Below are 22,602 nucleotides of genomic sequence, written 5' to 3'. Positions count from 1 at the left end.
AGTCCAGCCCAAACTGCCAAGCCATGCCTTCCCTGGACCGGAAACAAGCTTCCGAGGACCGGTTTCTGGCATTACAGCCGTCTTCAGCCCGGCTTGCTTGAATCCAGTGGCAAAGTGAGCAAGGCACTCACGTCTCAGCATACCCTGCCACACTCATGGCGGCCAAAAGCAGTACAAAAGGGGGTGGCAATGGACGGAGCATCCGAACAAATCAAACATTCACACCAAGTCAAGTCAAGTCAAAGAATTTATATAGCGCACTACATACCCAGAGGGTCTCAAGGCGCTTAGGAAGGGGAGGAGGATTATTTGTCAAATATCCACGTTTTAAGTTGCTTTCTGAATGCTAGGTGGTTCTAGGTAAGGCGAAGGTGAGTAGGGAGTGAGTTCCATGTTTTAGCAGCCAGGTATGAGAAGGATCTGCCTCCCATGGTGGTCTTGTTGATGCGAGGTACAGTGGCGAGGGCTTGGCTGGAAGAACGTAGTTGGCGGGAGCGGGTGTAGAAGGACAGTCGTGAGTTGAGGCATTCTGGTCCGATGTCGTAAAGTGATTTGTGTGCGTGGGTTAGTAGTCGGAAAGTGATTCTCTTGTTGACGGGTAGCCAGTGGAGGTCTTTCAGGTGACCAGAGATGTGTTCGTTGCGCGGGATGTCTAATATGATTCTGGCTGAGGCGTTTTGGATTCGTTGGAGTTTCTTCTGGAGTTTAGCGGTAGTACCTGCGTAGAGGGTGTTTCCGTAGTCCAGTCGGCTCGTTACCAGAGCATGGGTGACAGTTTTCCTGGTTTCGGTGGGGATCCAGCGAAATGTTTTTTTGAGCATGCGGAGAATGTTGAAGCAGGATGAGGATACGGCACTGACTTGTCTGTTCATTGAGAGTGAAGAATCCAGGATGACGCCTAGGTTCCGTGCGTGGTCTGTCGGTATGGGTGCTTTTCCAAGGGCTTCCGGCCTCCAAGAGTCGTCCCATGCAGAGGGGGATGTACCTAATATGAGGACTTCTGTTTTATCTGAGTTCAGTTTCAGACGGCTGTGTTTCATCCATTCGGCGACTTCTTTCATTCCTTCGTGTAGGTTAGTTTTGGCGGTGCTGGGGTCATTGGTGAGAGAAAGGATTAGTTGAGTGTCATCCGCGTAAGAGATGATGTTGAGGTTGTGTTGGCGGGCGATGGTTGCGAGGGGGCTCATGTATACGTTGAAGAGGGTGGGGCTGAGTGAGGATCCTTGTGGTACGCCACAGATGACTTCAGTGGCCTCGGACTTGAAAGGTGGAAGGCGGACTCTCTGGGTTCTTCCGGAGAGGAACGAGGTGATCCATTCAAGTGCTTTTCCTTGTATTCCGATGTTACTGAGGCGTTGTAAAAGGGTGCTGTGGCAGACTGTGTCGAAGGCTGCAGAGAGGTCGAGGAGGATGAGGGCGACTGTGTCTCCATTGTCCAGTAGAGTTCGAATGTCGTCTGTTGCTGCGATGAGGGCGGTCTCAGTGCTGTGTTTAGCTCGGAAGCCAGATTGTGAGGAGTCGAGGGATTTGTTGGCTTCGAGGAAAGCGGCGAGCTGGTTGTTGACAGCTTTCTCGATTACTTTTGCCGGGAATGGAAGGAGCGAGATGGGGCGGTAATTTTTGAGTTCGGTGGGGTCCGCTGTGGGTTTTTTCAGAAGGGCGGTGAGTTCAGCGTGTTTCCAGCTCTCAGGGAAGGTTGCGGAGTTGAAGGAGCAGTTGATGACGTCTCGGAGGTGCGGTGCTATGACGGAGTCTGCTTTGTTGAAGATGTGGTGAGGACATGGGTCTGTGGGGGATCCTGAGTGGATGGAGTTCATCAGGCGGATGGTGTCCTCAGTGGAGATTGGGTTCCAGTCGTTAAGGGTGTTCACGGGGGGAGAATGTTCAGCATATGGTTGGGCGGGTTGGTCTCCGGGTTGGTTGTCGAAGCTGTTGTGGATGTCTGCAATCTTCTTGTGGAAGAATGAGGCTAGGGAGTCGCAGAGGGCTTGAGAGGGGGTGATGTCGTTGGAGTTGGCCGAGGGATTGGAATATTCCTTGACGATGTTGAAAAGTTCCTTGCTGTTGTGGGCGTTGTTGTCAAGTCGATCCTTGAATGCTGTTTTCTTGGCCTTTCGGATTAGTTGGTGGTGTGTGCGGGTGGCGTTTTTGAAGGCGTCCTTGGTGCTAGTGGTTGGGTCTTTTTTCCAGGCCTTTTCAAGGGAGCGGCAGAGTTTCTTGGACTTCTTAAGATCATCGTTGAACCATGAGGCCTTCTTGTTGCCAGGTTTGCTTTGACGTTTTTTCAGTGGTGCTAAGGTGTCGGCGGTGTTGGATAACCATAGGGTGAAGTTAGCGGCGGCTTGGTCTGGGTTAGAAGAGTGGGCTGGGGCGTTTAGAAGGAGCGATGAGGAGATCTGGTCGATGGTGATTTTGTTCCAGTGTCTTTGCAGAGTTGGTTGGAGGTGGTTGATGGGTTTTGGCTTGTTGAAGGTGAAGTGAACGCAGCTGTGGTCAGTCCAGAGGAGATCTGTAGTGTGGCTGAAGGAGACATGATTGCTGGAGGTGAAGATGGGGTCGAGTGTGTGACCTGCGATGTGGGTGGGGGAAGTGACCAGTTGTTTAAGTCCGAGGTTGGCGAGGTTGTCCAGGAGGGTGGTGGTGTTTCGGTCGTTGATCTTTTCAAGGTGAAAGTTGAGGTCTCCCAGAAGGATGTAGTCTTTGGAGGGGAGCGCGTGTGGAGTGATGAAGTCCGTGATGTCTTCACTGAATTTTGCGCGGGGTCCTGGTGGTCTGTAGAGGAGGGTGCCTCTGAGTGTGGTCTTGGGGTCGATGTGGATCTGGAAGTGAAGGTGTTCGGAGTTGGCGAGGTTGGTGTCAGAGCTGGTTGAGATGCGGATTGATTTCTTATGGACGATAGCGATTCCTCCTCCTGTGTGGCCGGTACGGTCCTTGCAAGTGATCTTATAGTCTTCAGGGATGGCAATGGTGATGTCAGGGGCGGAGGAGGCGTTCATCCAAGTTTCCGTTAGGAAGGCGACGTCTGGAGAGATGGTGTCTAGTATATTCCATAGGTCAATGGCGTGTCTGTGGACCGAGCGGGTGTTGAGAAGGATGCATTGTAGGTGGTTGGGGTCGGGAGTCTGTGGTGTGGTCGTAGCGGAGATGTTGTCGGTGCCGCTGAATTTGCAGGAGTAGCAGGAGAAAGGTCCATGGGTATGTCCGGGAGCGGCTTGGACGCAGTTAGGGGCGCGACCGGGGTTAAGGGCTAGGAGCGTGGTGGCATCGTAGGTAATGCGGGCGGGGTGGGAGGGAGGGGGGCCAGGGGGACTGGCGCTGGGCGCGGTCCAGGCGCGGACGGGCGTAGACGGGCTTATCTTTGGCGCACCTTCGGCGCGGATTGGGCGCGGTCGCTGCGCGTGAACGCTGTGCGCGGGAACTACTGTCATATATGGATAGTGGAGGGGGAGGGGCGAGGGCGACTCAGCTGGGAGGCGGGGCGGGCTGACCAAGACAACAACAACCAACAAAATGGAGGAGGGGGGAGCACAACAGAGCGCTTGGGGAGAACGCGCTAACACAGCTGCAGAAATGTAAAATTACAAGCCAAAGCGCGTTATAAGCAGAGCGGCAGTCAGGCAGAGCTATATGAGACAGATAGGAGGCAGAATCCACAAAAGCGCTGCTTCAACGATACCAGTACACGCCAGGGAGCACTGGGAGCGACCACTCCGGCCAGAGCGAAGAGCGAGTCACAGCGCTTCCAGGTAGGGAGGCGCAGTTTGTATTCTGTGGGAGGGCGACTCAGCTGGGAGGCGGGGCGGGCGCCGGGCTGACCAAGACAACAACAACCAACAAAATGGAGGAGGGGGGAGCACAACAGAGCGCTTGGGGAGAACGCGCTAACACAGCTGCAGAAATGTAAAATTACAAGCCAAAGCGCGTTATAAGCAGAGCGGCAGTCAGGCAGAGCTATATGAGACAGATAGGAGGCAGAATCCACAAAAGCGCTGCTTCAACGATACCAGTACACGCCAGGGAGCACTGGGAGCGACCACTCCGGCCAGAGCGAAGAGCGAGTCACAGCGCTTCCAGGTAGGGAGGCGCAGTTTGTATTCTGTGGGAGGGCGACTCAGCTGGGAGGCGGGGCGGGCTGACCAAGACAACAACAACCAACAAAATGGAGGAGGGGGGAGCACAACAGAGCGCTTGGGGAGAACGCGCTAACACAGCTGCAGAAATGTAAAATTACAAGCCAAAGCGCGTTATAAGCAGAGCGGCAGTCAGGCAGAGCTATATGAGACAGATAGGAGGCAGAATCCACAAAAGCGCTGCTTCAACGATACCAGTACACGCCAGGGAGCACTGGGAGCGACCACTCCGGCCAGAGCGAAGAGCGAGTCACCCAGTCAAAAGATCTGGGTTTAATCCATTACCGTTCTTTAGCCCACTCTGCCACCCCAGTTCAGACATGGCTATATGCAAATCAGTCTGACCCTGTGCCTCATGGGAACAGTCCAGCCCGAACTGCCAAGTCATGCTTCCCTGGACCGGAAACAAGCTTCCGAGGACCGGTTTCTGGCATTACAGCCGTCTTCAGCCTGGCTTGCTTGAATCCAGTGGCAAAGTGAGCAAGGGACTCACGTCTGAGCATACCCTGCCACACTCATGGCGGCCAAAAGCGGTGAACACGGCTCATTGTGCTTTGTGTCTCTGCTGCTGTCCCCTGCCAAATGTGCACGCATGTGTCTGGGCAATGCCTAGAGACAGTCACACCTCACAGAGCGAGGTGGAAAGATGACACCCGAGGGAGGCCAAAACTCTGACCTTCACACTCGCTCTTTAATGAACCCCCAGCACACGGCCTGGCCTGGACGTATTCCGCACAATGCCCACTGCTGGCGATTCCCATGTAGTCATTACATGAACTGGCCTGGGCGCACCGCCGCCGGATAGGGCCAATGAGCAGTCAGATCAACGCGGGGAGCTATAGATCATTATTACCGTGTTCTACACCTCCAGGAGCCAAGAATAGGAAGAGTTACTAGAGGACAGAAACCGAGTCCGCTGCACAGGCTGTGTTCTTGTGTCCTGCTCTCACCCGATTCACCAAAGCATTCGGGGATCTCTAGGAAACTTCGCGATCCGTTAACACTTCACATCTCTCGAATGGATGTGATTTTTAGCAGGTGGTTCATCATAGGTGACACTTTTTTATTATAACTTTTCTGCCTGATGCACAGCAGTCACACTTAGCTACAGCATAAGTCAATATATCTGGCTAAACACTTATAAGGTCCCAAAGGCAAGACCTATTGGCTATGCCAATGCTTGTTTTTCTATGAATAGGCCCCCGAAGTGACTCTCTCACAAGACATCTCCTCAGCGAGGCCTAGCTCCCCCGGGTCCCCACTCTCTCGATGTGCCCTTCTCTTACACCCACGTAGATACTGCAAGAACAGGGAACTCCTCAAGCTAAGAGGAACTTTTAAACATTTCCCTGAAATGACGCAAATCCTGTTCAATAGATGTTTGATTTCATTATCATTCATGGTCAAACATCAAGTAGTGTGGATGTCAGTTCTCTGTCCCTCAATATTTTCGAGAAGTGACCAAAGTGCGTCATGCGGTCAAAACACCTGATAATGTTGTGATTTTGTGGTCAATGGTTCATCATTGAAAGAGTATAAATGATCTGCCCACAGTCCATTCGTGGGACTTCCTCGCTGAAATGAACTGTATGGTTCCCCTAAAGCCATTTATCTAGCATCCTTGGTTGAGGCTATTATGCTTAGTGTATTTTAAAACTGTCTCTTGCTCTCTTCTCTGCATTTCCATTGATCTACAATATATTTACAATGCAGTGCATGAGGTTGTTCCTCACTCCAGAAATGTGTCTTTAAATGCCAAGTCTTTGCTAAGACTTTCAGGCTCATTATTGAATTTTAAAGAGTTTCTTTTTCACTTCATGTTGGTTGGTTTCCTGGCAATAAAGTGCAATCAAACCTAATTCAACATCTATCGTTTACACGTGTATTTTCTCATATTTTGTTGAAGCACCCCCACAAATTAAGCTGCCCTGGTCCAGTGCCCCAGGACCACAACATTTCTCCCTCGAACAACATCCTTCAAAGTACCTGGGGATAGATGTATTACTATTGTGGCACATTGCAGTGCAGCAAGTCACAGGGAAAGGGCAAGAATGCACCATATTTATACAGTACGGCGCTTTCCTGGCATTTTCCTTTGTGCTGGCGCGGTTTCGACATACCCCCAACACTATGTTATAGAGTATACGGGAAACCCAATTTGAGCAGTTGGTCAGGGACCGTGGGTACATATATTATTTCAAAGAACAGTGGTCCCTAGACATTCAGGGATAGTCATGACAAGTAAGTATAGATCAGAGATGGATTCTATATCGTCTGTTCAGCCAGACAGGGTTTAATAATGCAAATAGGAATGTAGTCAGAATTCTATACAATATCAAGTGGACACAACCTGTGTCCTACTACCACATATAGACAAGTGTGACCTACATAGAAGGTGGGTATCAGGCAAGTGGAGGCAATCTGCATATAATCCAATATTCGCAGATTAATGAGACAAAAATACACTATTGTGGCTTTTCATATATTAAGGTCAAGCACATATAGTGTAGGGTGTCGTCGACGTTTCGATCCTTATTTAACAGTATTAGGATCATCATCAGGACATTGCAATTCATGCCTAATTTTATATTTCTCTGCGGAAAATACGGGAGCATCAGTCATGAGTGGAGACCGGAATAGGGAAGTGTGGGTTTAAAACCACAAGGATAGAATTGCAGCGAGTCAGGGGATAGTAACCGGGTGTGGTGGCCGGAAGGGGTCCTCAATGCCCCAAGCCGTGCAGTCGAGCTGATGCTCAAATGGACTCAACTTGTCCACTTCAGCATCCGCTTGACTGCACGGAATATACGTTTTTTTTTACTTAGAAGCAACATCTAGATCAGAAACGTTTCACAAAGCAGCGCTAATGATGCATAGAGCCATAGGTAGGGTCTAACAGTTTACCTGTGAGCCTACGGCCCTTTTCGGTTTACCTTTCTTCCCCTCCATACTTCTTTTTTTTGCCGAGTCCGCCTCACATATACTATAGTGTTATAATGTACTAGCTTGCTTTAATCTACCTGTGTCATCGTATTTATGATGTACTCACATTCCACCTGTGAGGTCATCATACTGTAGACTGTTCCTGTTTAAACCAGCTGCGTCTGGTAGGGATCGCCCTGTGTTTCTCCTGCCAATAAATTGCTTGAAGAAACTGTATGTTTTCCAACTTGATAATTACAACATATAGTTTTTGGTTAAACAATAATACCCATCTCTCCTCTCCCTTTCATTTGGTGTCCATCCTATGCTCTTCTTAATTCTTCCTAATCGCACAGCCTCTCTCCTTCATGGCCTCTTCAGAGTACTTCTCTCTGTTTCCCTGAACGCCAGATTTCCTCTCTGATCTATCCTCTTTGTTTCCCTTCATTGCTGTACTTCTCTTCTTTGTTTCTGGGGTGTACTGTTGGGCTCTCTTTACTCTTTCTATCTGTATGAATTTAGCTATCCTTCTTTTCGCCTTTTTTGTGTCTCTATGCACTCCACCATCTCGTCGCCCCAATCCTTTCCTTTTGTTGTGCCCCCACACCCCTCTCCATTTTCTTTGTGCATCTATCCTGATGTGTGCAATCCCGCCCTTGACACTTTTCTTCTTCTTTGAGGCTCATCCATGGGAACCTGTGGGTTGTATAGTGAGCTTAGTCGTGTCAACGGTGGAACTGACTGTTCCGGCTCATGGCCCACGATTCTGGACTGCAATAGTGAACCTAGACTTCCACAGCTTAAGTGACTATCCCTATAGTCAATGATTCAGGAATTACTCCTGTGAGGGGATTTGAATGTTGGCATCTAATACATTGAACCACAGGGGGCACTGCCTTGAAATCTTTGCTATGCAAATGAATAATACTCCAGATACAATGGTGCAATACTCGCTGTTCTAGCTCTTATGATTCCGGATATCACCAAAAACACCTTTGCATAAAGGAAATAAATAGACATTTCCACCTTTCAATTGAAAGGGGACTTTGATAATCTGTGGGCCAAGCTACACAATGCGTCCGAGTCACTCTGGTCTATCATTCCTGCTCAGCTCTTAGGCTACAAGTCTTACGGCACAAGCTCCGCAACGGTTTACTTCGAAGAGTCAATCAGCAGGTTCCACAGTCAAGAGTTCCAGAGTGGCTGGAGGTTGCAGAAATTCTGTAGCCAGGACAGCACTGGCCTTGCAAAAAATCTTTAGAATGTTGCAGTGAGTTATAAAGCAGCAGGAAAGACCTCTGTTGCAGAGGTGCGATCAGGGAGGTGAACCGCAAGTAACTATTTTAGCACGCATTGGCATAGCCAATACGTCTCGCTTTTGGGGACTTATAGGTATTTAGTTATGCAGCACAATATCCTTGGTGCAACAACATCAACTGTTGCATGGCTAAACACTTATAAGATCCCAAAGGTGAGACCTATTGGCTATGCCAATGCTTGTTTCCTTTCTATGTGTGCTGCTGAATGAATACAAGGTATAAGACCAGCCTAGTTTGCAACATGGTGCAAGGGTGCCGCAGAATGCAGCAAATGTAGAAAGAGGAAGAAACAAGGAGAAATATTTCTCCTCGTTGAGCTTCTCCTGGTGATTCGGATCTTTTTTTGTGGTGCATTCCCCGGTTTACCTGTTCGTGTAAATCTGGGATTGCGTCAAATTCTATGGACGTTGCATGGGAACACTCACACAACACCCATGGGAATGTCCCCCTGAACGCAGAGTAATGCAAGACAACCATTTTTACTGCGTTACACACTCGAGATGTAGGAGGCCATGCGCGACTTCATAAATCTCTTTTACATTTGCATCGCGCTTGCACCACGATGCGAGCTGCAAGAGTGGCGCAAAGGGGCTCATAAATATGCCCTCTGTTCCTTTATACCTCTGTACATTGACACATCACTACGCACCAAGAAAACAATCTGACATCTTACATCAACAACCCGTCAGCCCTTTCCACCCTTCAGAAAACCACTTCAGTGAAAACTACTCACATCAGCCCACAACAACAAGCAAACCGCAATAGTTCCTCCATGGGAGCGGACGACTGTCGCCCACTCCCACCAACACACTGCTGCGCAGGAAGCACACAAAATAAAATGGTAATAAAAATCATTTATTTTTTTTGTCCTCATTTGCCTTAACCCCCAATTAGGAAACACCGACCACCTTGCGTGTCCTACCTGGGCGAGTTCAAGAGATCTTTTTAAGATCATTTTAGATCTCACACCGAGACCCGAAATAGTTATTGGCGGAAGAAGCGTCCAGGTTAGAGGGGTGATTGATTAACTCCACCAAGGTAACTTTCAACCTGTTGGACCATATTATCTACCTGGGCGACCCGTAACAATGATCCATGGAGCAGGGAAGGCATAATCATAGGACCCGGGGGGAACCCCCCCCCCCCCCCCCCCCCGAAAGTCCTATCTCCACTGTACCAATAGGTCCTAAAATGCAAGTTTTTTCCTGCTACAGGACCTAGCCAAATCGACTCTAGATGTTTCATACAGGGATGTCAGCCAGCCGGAGTGTGTTGGTGCGGCGGCGTCTACCCAGAACTTACAAATTTGTCTTCTTGCCAAAAGGATAGCATAGAAAAGAAAAGATCTTGTATGGCCGGAGATGTTGTCATCGAAACCAAAAATGATTAGTGGGAGACTGATGCCCAGAGAGACATTGAAAATAGAATCCAGCGTCACCTTCACTTCCTCCCAAAAAAGACCGGATGGGGGGGGGCAGTCTTGAAACATGTGCACATCAGATGCTTCTGACAAACCGCATTTGTTACATATTTTCCCTGGTTGGAATTTTGATAGCCTTAAAGGAGAGAGATACGCTCGATGAGCTGTGAAGAGGTGGTTTCGCTTCAACCATGCAGGTTTCACTAATTTATGCAGGAGAGAGAATGAATCTATCCACACCTGCTCGCACTGGATATCTAGCTCAGTTCCCCATAACTCATTGGCGAGTTTAAAATCGCCATCGACCTCCTCCAAAATTGCCCAATACCAAAGTGAGACCTCTTTACTACCCCCTGGCCTTGCCACCAGTAGTTCTTCCAAATTGCTGTCTTTCCCTAAGGGGACCCCCTGTCTGAGCTGTGCCTGCGCGCAACTATTCAACTGCATATATTTAAATCGAGATAAGCCAGAGCCCACTCTCCCCAGTAGCTCTTCCCAAGACTGCCGTGCACCCCCTACCAACAATTCTCCCCACTTCATAATTCCAGAATCCTTCAGGGGAGTAGCCAAGCGATCCTGTAGGCAAGATGGAGTACCTGGTGATTCCCACAGTGGTGCAAGATTAGAAAAATAGCTAAGTCCTGTTTTCTTTCTAATTGTTACCCAGCTTCTAGCCAAAGATTGAAGAATTTTTAATTTGACTTTTTTGAAGAATTTTTGGTCCCCAAATTTAAACAAGAGGCCCTCAGCTGGTAAATCGGCCCCTTCTAACATGGCCCGAAACATTTCACCTCTTGGTGTAAAAGAGTTTTTTTTTTAAAAGCATTCTTGAATGCGAGAGCTGAAAAGCCCATGCATAGTATTGAAGGTCGGGTAATGTCAACCCTCCTTTTTCCCTCCTCCGCCAGAGCTTTTTACACGCCAATCTGGTGGCTCTATATTTCCAAATAAAAGAGTTAATCTCACGTTGACACTTATCTAATTGCTTGGTGTCAAAAGCCAGAGGGATGGAATTGAAGAGGAATGTGAATTTGGGCAGGATGGACATCTTCACTAAATTTGTCCTCCCCAAGATGGATAAGGGGAGGTAAGCCCAAGCCTTTAGCTGCTTCTGACATGCTTTAAACACCCGATCAAGACTGTATTCGGGGATTTTCCCTAGCTCCTGTATAATATTGATCCCTAGATAATGCAAGGTGGAGACGACATTCAACTGTGTGTTACTAATGTTCCAGACCATAATTTCGGTTTTATTTGCATTTATTTCATATCCCGAAACCTTGCCGAACTCCTCCGCCCTCTTGATAACTGTTGGGAAAGCACGGTCGGGATCAGCAGTCAATATGAGGATGTTGTCTGCATATAAGGCCACCCGCCTTTCCCACCCCGCAATTTTAAAAGAAGGAATATTGGGGTCCTCTCTAAGGACCTGAGCGAAGGGTTCAATATATAGATTAAAGAGGAGGGGGGAAAGCAGGCAACCCTGCCTTGTACCCCTTGTAATCTTAAAAGCCTCAGTCAGTGCGCTATTAACAAGGAGTCTAGCTGTTGGTGCCTTATATAAGAGTTCTATCACTCGGCAGAATCTGTCACCTAAATTAAAATTTTTCATTACCACGGCCAGATAGGCCCAGTTCACTCTATCAGAGGCTTTGGTCGCATCCAGGGTAAGAGCGGCCAGGGGGAGAGAAAAGGCCGATGCGATATCAAGGGCCCCCACTAGATCGTACGTGAGGTCCGCTAATTGTCGCCCTTTTACAAAGCCCTTTTGATCTTGGTGTATGATGGAATCTACTACACCCCCCAACCGTTTAGACAAGATTGCAGCAAAGATTTTATAATCATTATTAAGGAGTGAGATCGGGCGGTAGGATCCACACTCAGTCGGGTCTTTCCCAGGTTTAAGGATCAAAACTACCGTCGCCTCACTCCATGAAATTGGAGGGTCTCTCCCTTCAGGAGAATACTATTAAAGACTTTCGCCAAAGTTGGAATGATGGGCTCACTAAGAGAGCGGTACAGCTCCCCTGGCAACCCATCTGGGCCAGCCGCCTTCCCTCATTTAGACTGAGCAATGGCCTTCCTTACTTCTTCCTCAGAGATTTCTACCTCCAAACCCAGTCTTTGAAAGTCTGGGCAAAGAGACCCCTTCAAGCCAGATGTTTTTATCTGCACAGTCTTCTCTCATATCTTCCCTATATATGGTCTGAAAAAATTCCTGAAATGCACTCCCAATTTCTGAGTTCGAAAGGTGAGAAGCTGACTCTCCCTCGACCCTAATCTCTCTAATATGATTTCTCGCTTGGTCTGTTTTTATTTTCCAAGCGAGTATCTTGCCTGCTGCCTCCCCAAATTCGAAGCGAGAGATTTTACTCGCCTCCCACCTTCTGGCAACCCTATCTTGGAGAATAGTTTCAAGTTGGTTTTTAGGAGAGACTAGTTTTCCTTGAGCCTATATGGGCCCCTAGTTTAAGCTCTATAGTATTCATTTCTACCTCTAGACCCTTGATGGTGTCCCTAAATAACCTTCTTCTATGGGAGGCTCTGCTGGTGATACATCCTCTCCAGAAGGCTTTCAGCGCATCCCAAACCATGGGGATGTTTGCTGAATTTAGATTTACCTCAAGGAAGTGTTTGGTCTCAGGCTGAAAGAAATTAATTTCATCCTCCACTAATAAAATAGTGCGATCGAAGGACCATTAACTGTGCCGATGTTGTTGGACAGGAGTTAGGCTAAAAGAGATTGCCGAATGATCAGAAAGGTGAGATGGCAGATATTCTATATCTTCCACCGATTCTCTAAAACTGTGACTGAACAATGCATAATCTATTCTGGACTTGTGCTTGTACTTTAATTTCTTAAAGGAAACCCCCAATTGTTCACCCACCCTTTCCCTCCATATATCTGCCAACCCTAGCTGAGCCATAATTAGCAAAAGAGATTGCCTGGATTTAACAGGGACACAGGCTCTAGAGTTGGGTGATTTATAAAGCTTGGGGTTTAATACAATATTAAAATCCCCTACCCAGATTACCGGGTCTTGAAAGTCCAATAGGTGGCAGCGGATGGAATAGAGGGGTCATCCCGGTTTGAGCTTTACCCTTGATATGAATTTATCATTTGAAGCTCAAGCCAATAAACTGTCATCATCACTCTGGTACATTTTAAAAATGATCAAAAAAACTATTTCCATATTTACCACAGGATTCTCGCAAAACAGTAGTAACAGCATTAGCAAGACTGGACTATGGAAATGGTCTATATGCCGGAGCCAGAAAAAAGATCATAGATAAATTACAACGCCTGCAAAATGCTGCAGCTAGACTGGGTCTAGACATACCCAGGTTTGAGCCAATCAGACACAGACTGAAAAGTCTTCATAGGCTGCCAATCCAAAAGAGGGTGAAATTTAAATCACTCTGTCTAACCTATAAGGCACTACAGGGAAAAGGATCACAATTTTTGAGGTACCATTTGAAACAGTATGAACCCATGAGATCTTTGAGATCGGGCCAGATGAAACTAATTGCTGTCCCCAGATTTAAAAGAGCCAACTGGGGAGGGAGAAGTTTCCTGATACATGCTGCACGTGCATGGAATCAACTGCCTTTTAACATATAAACCTGCCCATCTCTGGAAACCTTTAGAAAGGAAGTAAAAACATGGCTTTTCTCCGAATAACACCAGACACTGCTACAGAGCTGGAAAGGACTTATCTTAGCGCCAAGACGCCCATGGGCAATCGTTGCGCTCTATAAATTGACAAATCAAATCAAATCATGTAATATCCCACCAGGGAGAACAGCACACCCCCCAAAGAGACTCTTAGTAAAAGCAATCTTCCACTATGGTCTTCCCTACATTCGACTATTTTGAGCCTTGGTTTGTTTTTTTAAATACCACCAAAATCCCTCTAATATTAGCAGTTTGGTCCGTACATACAAAAGTGTCAATCCATCTCTGATTTTTTCAATAGAGCTGTAGTCTCGGATTTGAGAAGATGAGTTTCCTGTATGGCAATGACCTGCGCCGGGGAATCTCTCAGATTTTGGAGTATTCGGTCTCTTCTACCCTTCGTACGCAGGCCATTGACATTCCAGGATAAGAACTGGAGTGACATCATGGGATCCCAACCTCCACCTCAGCCACCACCACCCTCCCCGTAGACCACTTATTAAGAAGCCCTCGATACATCTCTGGCCTGACCAGAGGAGACTTCTGAACTCCATGACAAAAGATGTGGATGCAATTAAAGATTGAATGATACCAAAAGGGTACCAGCAAATGAGGAATTTTTAAAATTTCACCGCACCACCCCCTGTGCCCGTGTCCCCGCCCCAACCCTTGGGAAACCCATCCCTACTTACACTGGCCAGATGTATGACCAGTATTTGCGCCCTCTGGCTGTCCCTCTCTACTCTACCCCCTAATACTATGTGGTGGTGCTAAGGAAATAGGGGAAAAAATAAAGAATCATGCCCTTACCCTTTCCTTATTCAATTCTTTCCTCTCTTTTTATTTATTTTTTATTTCCCAATTCCTCTTTCCCCTATTTTCTTTTTGTTTGTGTTTATATGTATATGTATATATATATATATATATATATATATTATCGCTCCAAAGTTCGCCCCAGCTGGCGAAGGTGCACTCAGGGGTCAGCAATGCCAAATAGATTACACAGCGCAAAGGTAGCAGCCTGACGCGTTTCGCTATGATAGCTTCTTCAGAGGCCGTTTCTCTCCGTATCTCGGCAATAAGCGCAGCTCCACATATACAGTTTTAGCCGCCTTCTGATAGGCTGTTCCACACACAAGGTTAGGATGCAGTCACCCACAGGATTGTGGGATATGTAGTTCTACGCTATCTTCCCTGGATGGGTGCCGATAGCAGAAGTCCACCGATGCCTGCCCTGGATGGGCCCGATACGCTGGGGAATCTTCATTCCGGTACTGGCACCCTCGAACACAAGCCAGGCTCGGATCCATGCTCTCGACCGCCCGCCCCTCTCTAGCGGTGGTGCACCTTCCGTGGCAGGGCCTGCCACGTAAATATTATCGCTCCAAAGTTCGCCCCAGCTGGCGAAGGTGCACTCAGGGGTCAGCAATGCCAAATAGATTACACAGCGCAAAGGTAGCAGCCTGACGCGTTTCGCTATGATAGCTTCTTCAGAGGCCGTTTCTCTCCGTATCTCGGCAATAAGCGCAGCTCCACATATACAGTTTTAGCCGCCTTCTGATAGGCTGTTCCACACACAAGGTTAGGATGCAGTCACCCACAGGATTGTGGGATATGTAGTTCTACGCTATCTTCCCTGGATGGGTGCCGATAGCAGAAGTCCACCGATGCCTGCCCTGGATGGGCCCGATACGCTGGGGAATCTTCATTCCGGTACTGGCACCCTCGAACACAAGCCAGGCTCGGATCCATGCTCTCGACCGCCCCTCTCTAGCGGTGGTGCACCTTCCGTGGCAGGGCCTGCCACGTAAATATTATCGCTCCAAAGTTCGCCCCAGCTGGCGAAGGTGCACTCAGGGGTCAGCAATGCCAAATAGATTACACAGCGCAAAGGTAGCAGCCTGACGCGTTTCGCTATGATAGCTTCTTCAGAGGCCGTTTCTCTCCGTATCTCGGCAATAAGCGCAGCTCCACATATACAGTTTTAGCCGCCTTCTGATAGGCTGTTCCACACACAAGGTTAGGATGCAGTCACCCACAGGATTGTGGGATATGTAGTTCTACGCTATCTTCCCTGGATGGGTGCCGATAGCAGAAGTCCACCGATGCCTGCCCTGGATGGGCCCGATACGCTGGGGAATCTTCATTCCGGTACTGGCACCCTCGAACACAAGCCAGGCTCGGATCCATGCTCTCGACCGCCCCTCTCTAGCGGTGGTGCACCTTCCGTGGCAGGGCCTGCCACGTAAATATTATCGCTCCAAAGTTCGCCCCAGCTGGCGAAGGTGCACTCAGGGGTCAGCAATGCCAAATAGATTACACAGCGCAAAGGTAGCAGCCTGACGCGTTTCGCTATGATAGCTTCTTCAGAGGCCGTTTCTCTCCGTATCTCGGCAATAAGCGCAGCTCCACATATACAGTTTTAGCCACCTTCTGATAGGCTGTTCCACACACAAGGTTAGGATGCAGTCACCCACAGGATTGTGGGATATGTAGTTCTACGCTATCTTCCCTGGATGGGTGCCGATAGCAGAAGTCCACCGATGCCTGCCCTGGATGGGCCCGATACGCTGGGGAATCTTCATTCCGGTACTGGCACCCTCGAACACAAGCCAGGCTCGGATCCATGCTCTCGACCGCCCCTCTCTAGCGGTGGTGCACCTTCCGTGGCAGGGCCTGCCACGTAAATATTATCGCTCCAAAGTTCGCCCCAGCTGGCGAAGGTGCACTCAGGGGTCAGCAATGCCAAATAGATTACACAGCGCAAAGGTAGCAGCCTGACGCGTTTCGCTATGATAGCTTCTTCAGAGGCCGTTTCTCTCCGTATCTCGGCAATAAGCGCAGCTCCACATATACAGTTTTAGCCGCCTTCTGATAGGCTGTTCCACACACAAGGTTAGGATGCAGTCACCCACAGGATTGTGGGATATGTAGTTCTACGCTATCTTCCCTGGATGGGTGCCGATAGCAGAAGTCCACCGATGCCTGCCCTGGATGGGCCCGATACGCTGGGGAATCTTCATTCCGGTACTGGCACCCTCGAACACAAGCCAGGCTCGGATCCATGCTCTCGACCGCCCCTCTCTAGCGGTGGTGCACCTTCCGTGGCAGGGCCTGCCACGTAAATATTATCGCTCCAAAGTTCGCCCCAGCTGGCGAAGGTGCACTCAGGGGTCAGCAATGCCAAATAGATTACACAGCGCAAAGGTAGCAGCCTGACGCGTTTCGCTATGATAGCTTCTTCAGAGGCCGTTTCTCTCCGTATCTCGGCAATAAGCGCAGCTCCACATATACAGTTTTAGCCGCCTTCTGATAGGCTGTTCCACACACAAGGTTAGGATGCAGTCACCCACAGGATTGTGGGATATGTAGTTCTACGCTATCTTCCCTGGATGGGTGCCGATAGCAGAAGTCCACCGATGCCTGCCCTGGATGGGCCCGATACGCTGGGGAATCTTCATTCCGGTACTGGCACCCTCGAACACAAGCCAGGCTCGGATCCATGCTCTCGACCGCCCCTCTCTAGCGGTGGTGCACCTTCCGTGGCAGGGCCTGCCACGTAAATATTATCGCTCCAAAGTTCGCCCCAGCTGGCGAAGGTGCACTCAGGGGTCAGCAATGCCAAATAGATTACACAGCGCAAAGGTAGCAGCCTGACGCGTTTCGCTATGATAGCTTCTTCAGAGGCCGTTTCTCTCCGTATCTCGGCAATAAGCGCAGCTCCACATATACAGTTTTAGCCGCCTTCTGATAGGCTGTTCCACACACAAGGTTAGGATGCAGTCACCCACAGGATTGTGGGATATGTAGTTCTACGCTATCTTCCCTGGATGGGTGCCGATAGCAGAAGTCCACCGATGCCTGCCCTGGATGGGCCCGATACGCTGGGGAATCTTCATTCCAGTACTGGCACCCTCGAACACAAGCCAGGCTCGGATCCATGCTCTCGACCGCCCCTCTCTAGCGGTGGTGCACCTTCCGTGGCAGGGCCTGCCACGTAAATATTATCGCTCCAAAGTTCGCCCCAGCTGGCGAAGGTGCACTCAGGGGTCAGCAATGCCAAATAGATTACACAGCGCAAAGGTAGCAGCCTGACGCGTTTCGCTATGATAGCTTCTTCAGAGGCCGTTTCTCTCCGTATCTCGGCAATAAGCGCAGCTCCCCATATACAGTTTTAGCCGCCTTCTGATAGGCTGTTCCACACACAAGGTTAGGATGCAGTCACCCACAGGATTGTGGGATATGTAGTTCTACGCTATCTTCCCTGGATGGGTGCCGATAGCAGAAGTCCACCGATGCCTGCCCTGGATGGGCCCGATACGCTGGGGAATCTTCATTCCGGTACTGGCACCCTCGAACACAAGCCAGGCTCGGATCCATGCTCTCGACCGCCCCTCTCTAGCGGTGGTGCACCTTCCGTGGCAGGGCCTGCCACGTAAATATTATCGCTCCAAAGTTCGCCCCAGCTGGCGAAGGTGCACTCAGGGGTCAGCAATGCCAAATAGATTACACAGCGCAAAGGTAGCAGCCTGACGCGTTTCGCTATGATAGCTTCTTCAGAGGCCGTTTCTCTCCGTATCTCGGCAATAAGCGCAGCTCCACATATACAGTTTTAGCCGCCTTCTGATAGGCTGTTCCACACACAAGGTTAGGATGCAGTCACCCACAGGATTGTGGGATATGTAGTTCTACGCTATCTTCCCTGGATGGGTGCCGATAGCAGAAGTCCACCGATGCCTGCCCTGGATGGGCCCGATACGCTGGGGAATCTTCATTCCGGTACTGGCACCCTCGAACACAAGCCAGGCTCGGATCCATGCTCTCGACCGCCCCTCTCTAGCGGTGGTGCACCTTCCGTGGCAGGGCCTGCCACGTAAATATTATCGCTCCAAAGTTCGCCCCAGCTGGCGAAGGTGCACTCAGGGGTCAGCAATGCCAAATAGATTACACAGCGCAAAGGTAGCAGCCTGACGCGTTTCGCTATGATAGCTTCTTCAGAGGCCGTTTCTCTCCGTATCTCGGCAATAAGCGCAGCTCCACATATACAGTTTTAGCCGCCTTCTGATAGGCTGTTCCACACACAAGGTTAGGATGCAGTCACCCACAGGATTGTGGGATATGTAGTTCTACGCTATCTTCCCTGGATGGGTGCCGATAGCAGAAGTCCACCGATGCCTGCCCTGGATGGGCCCGATACGCTGGGGAATCTTCATTCCGGTACTGGCACCCTCGAACACAAGCCAGGCTCGGATCCATGCTCTCGACCGCCCCTCTCTAGCGGTGGTGCACCTTCCGTGGCAGGGCCTGCCACGTAAATATTATCGCTCCAAAGTTCGCCCCAGCTGGCGAAGGTGCACTCAGGGGTCAGCAATGCCAAATAGATTACACAGCGCAAAGGTAGCAGCCTGACGCGTTTTGCTATGATAGCTTCTTCAGAGGCCGTTTCTCTCCGTATCTCGGCAATAAGCGCAGCTCCACATATACAGTTTTAGCCGCCTTCTGATAGCGAACTTTGGAGCGATAATATTTACGTGGCAGGCCCTGCCACGGAAGGTGCACCACCGCTAGAGAGGGGCGGTCGAGAGCATGGATCCGAGCCTGGCTTGTGTTCGAGGGTGCCAGTACCGGAATGAAGATTCCCCAGCGTATCGGGCCCATCCAGGGCAGGCATCGGTGGACTTCTGCTATCGGCACCCATCCAGGGAAGATAGCGTAGAACTACATATCCCACAATCCTGTGGGTGACTGCATCCTAACCTTGTGTGTGGAACAGCCTATCAGAAGGCGGCTAAAACTGTATATGTGGAGCTGCGCTTATTGCCGAGATACGGAGAGAAACGGCCTCTGAAGAAGCTATCATAGCGAAACGCGTCAGGCTGCTACCTTTGCGCTGTGTAATCTATTTGGCATTGCTGGCCCCTGAGTGCACCTTCGCCAGCTGGGGCGAACTTTGGAGCGATAATATTTACGTGGCAGGCCCTGCCACGGAAGGTGCACCACCGCTAGAGAGGGGCGGTCGAGAGCATGGATCCGAGCCTGGCTTGTGTTCGAGGGTGCCAGTACCGGAATGAAGATTCCCCAGCGTATCGGGCCCATCCAGGGCAGGCATCGGTGGACTTCTGCTATCGGCACCCATCCAGGGAAGATAGCGTAGAACTACATATCCCACAATCCTGTGGGTGACTGCATCCTAACCTTGTGTGTGGAACAGCCTATCAGAAGGCGGCTAAAACTGTATATGTGGAGCTGCGCTTATTGCCGAGATACGGAGAGAAACGGCCTCTGAAGAAGCTATCATAGCGAAACGCGTCAGGCTGCTACCTTTGCGCTGTGTAATCTATTTGGCATTGCTGACCCCTGAGTGCACCTTCGCCAGCTGGGGCGAACTTTGGAGCGATAATATTTACGTGGCAGGCCCTGCCACGGAAGGTGCACCACCGCTAGAGAGGGGCGGTCGAGAGCATGGATCTGAGCCTGGCTTGTGTTCGAGGGTGCCAGTACCGGAATGAAGATTCCCCAGCGTATCGGGCCCATCCAGGGCAGGCATCGGTGGACTTCTGCTATCGGCACCCATCCAGGGAAGATAGCGTAGAACTACATATCCCACAATCCTGTGGGTGACTGCATCCTAACCTTGTGTGTGGAACAGCCTATCAGAAGGCGGCTAAAACTGTATATGTGGAGCTGCGCTTATTGCCGAGATACGGAGAGAAACGGCCTCTGAAGAAGCTATCATAGCGAAACGCGTCAGGCTGCTACCTTTGCGCTGTGTAATCTATTTGGCATTGCTGACCCCTGAGTGCACCTTCGCCAGCTGGGGCGAACTTTGGAGCGATAATATTTACGTGGCAGGCCCTGCCACGGAAGGTGCACCACCGCTAGAGAGGGGCGGTCGAGAGCATGGATCCGAGCCTGGCTTGTGTTCGAGGGTGCCAGTACCGGAATGAAGATTCCCCAGCGTATCGGGCCCATCCAGGGCAGGCATCGGTGGACTTCTGCTATCGGCACCCATCCAGGGAAGATAGCGTAGAACTACATATCCCACAATCCTGTGGGTGACTGCATCCTAACCTTGTGTGTGGAACAGCCTATCAGAAGGCGGCTAAAACTGTATATGTGGAGCTGCGCTTATTGCCGAGATACGGAGAGAAACGGCCTCTGAAGAAGCTATCATAGCGAAACGCGTCAGGCTGCTACCTTTGCGCTGTGTAATCTATTTGGCATTGCTGACCCCTGAGTGCACCTTCGCCAGCTGGGGCGAACTTTGGAGCGATAATATTTACGTGGCAGGCCCTGCCACGGAAGGTGCACCACCGCTAGAGAGGGGCGGTCGAGAGCATGGATCCGAGCCTGGCTTGTGTTCGAGGGTGCCAGTACCGGAATGAAGATTCCCCAGCGTATCGGGCCCATCCAGGGCAGGCATCGGTGGACTTCTGCTATCGGCACCCATCCAGGGAAGATAGCGTAGAACTACATATCCCACAATCCTGTGGGTGACTGCATCCTAACCTTGTGTGTGGAACAGCCTATCAGAAGGCGGCTAAAACTGTATATGTGGAGCTGCGCTTATTGCCGAGATACGGAGAGAAACGGCCTCTGAAGAAGCTATCATAGCGAAACGCGTCAGGCTGCTACCTTTGCGCTGTGTAATCTATTTGGCATTGCTGACCCCTGAGTGCACCTTCGCCAGCTGGGGCGAACTTTGGAGCGATAATATTTACGTGGCAGGCCCTGCCACGGAAGGTGCACCACCGCTAGAGAGGGGCGGTCGAGAGCATGGATCCGAGCCTGGCTTGTGTTCGAGGGTGCCAGTACCGGAATGAAGATTCCCCAGCGTATCGGGCCCATCCAGGGCAGGCATCGGTGGACTTCTGCTATCGGCACCCATCCAGGGAAGATAGCGTAGAACTACATATCCCACAATCCTGTGGGTGACTGCATCCTAACCTTGTGTGTGGAACAGCCTATCAGAAGGCGGCTAAAACTGTATATGTGGAGCTGCGCTTATTGCCGAGATACGGAGAGAAACGGCCTCTGAAGAAGCTATCATAGCGAAACGCGTCAGGCTGCTACCTTTGCGCTGTGTAATCTATTTGGCATTGCTGACCCCTGAGTGCACCTTCGCCAGCTGGGGCGAACTTTGGAGCGATAATATTTACGTGGCAGGCCCTGCCACGGAAGGTGCACCACCGCTAGAGAGGGGCGGTCGAGAGCATGGATCCGAGCCTGGCTTGTGTTCGAGGGTGCCAGTACCGGAATGAAGATTCCCCAGCGTAGCGGGCCCATCCAGGGCAGGCATCGGTGGACTTCTGCTATCGGCACCCATCCAGGGAAGATAGCGTAGAACTACATATCCCACAATCCTGTGGGTGACTGCATCCTAACCTTGTGTGTGGAACAGCCTATCAGAAGGCGGCTAAAACTGTATATGTGGAGCTGCGCTTATTGCCGAGATACGGAGAGAAACGGCCTCTGAAGAAGCTATCATAGCGAAACGCGTCAGGCTGCTACCTTTGCGCTGTGTAATCTATTTGGCATTGCTGACCCCTGAGTGCACCTTCGCCAGCTGGGGCGAACTTTGGAGCGATAATATTTACGTGGCAGGCCCTGCCACGGAAGGTGCACCACCGCTAGAGAGGGGCGGTCGAGAGCATGGATCCGAGCCTGGCTTGTGTTCGAGGGTGCCAGTACCGGAATGAAGATTCCCCAGCGTATCGGGCCCATCCACGGCAGGCATCGGTGGACTTCTGCTATCGGCACCCATCCAGGGAAGATAGCGTAGAACTACATATCCCACAATCCTGTGGGTGACTGCATCCTAACCTTGTGTGTGGAACAGCCTATCAGAAGGCGGCTAAAACTGTATATGTGGAGCTGCGCTTATTGCCGAGATACGGAGAGAAACGGCCTCTGAAGAAGCTATCATAGCGAAACGCGTCAGGCTGCTACCTTTGCGCTGTGTAATCTATTTGGCATTGCTGACCCCTGAGTGCACCTTCGCCAGCTGGGGCGAACTTTGGAGCGATAATATATATATATATATATATATATTTTATATTTTCCCAACCGTACTCTTGTTTTATTTTTTTTTCCCCCTGTTTAATTTCCCTTTCCCTTTTGACTCGCTATTTTCCC

Source organism: Lissotriton helveticus, chromosome 3_1, assembly GCF_964261635.1.
Source record: "Lissotriton helveticus chromosome 3_1, aLisHel1.1, whole genome shotgun sequence".
Lineage (NCBI taxonomy): Eukaryota > Metazoa > Chordata > Amphibia > Caudata > Salamandridae > Lissotriton > Lissotriton helveticus.
This window is presented reverse-complemented; position numbering follows the sequence as displayed.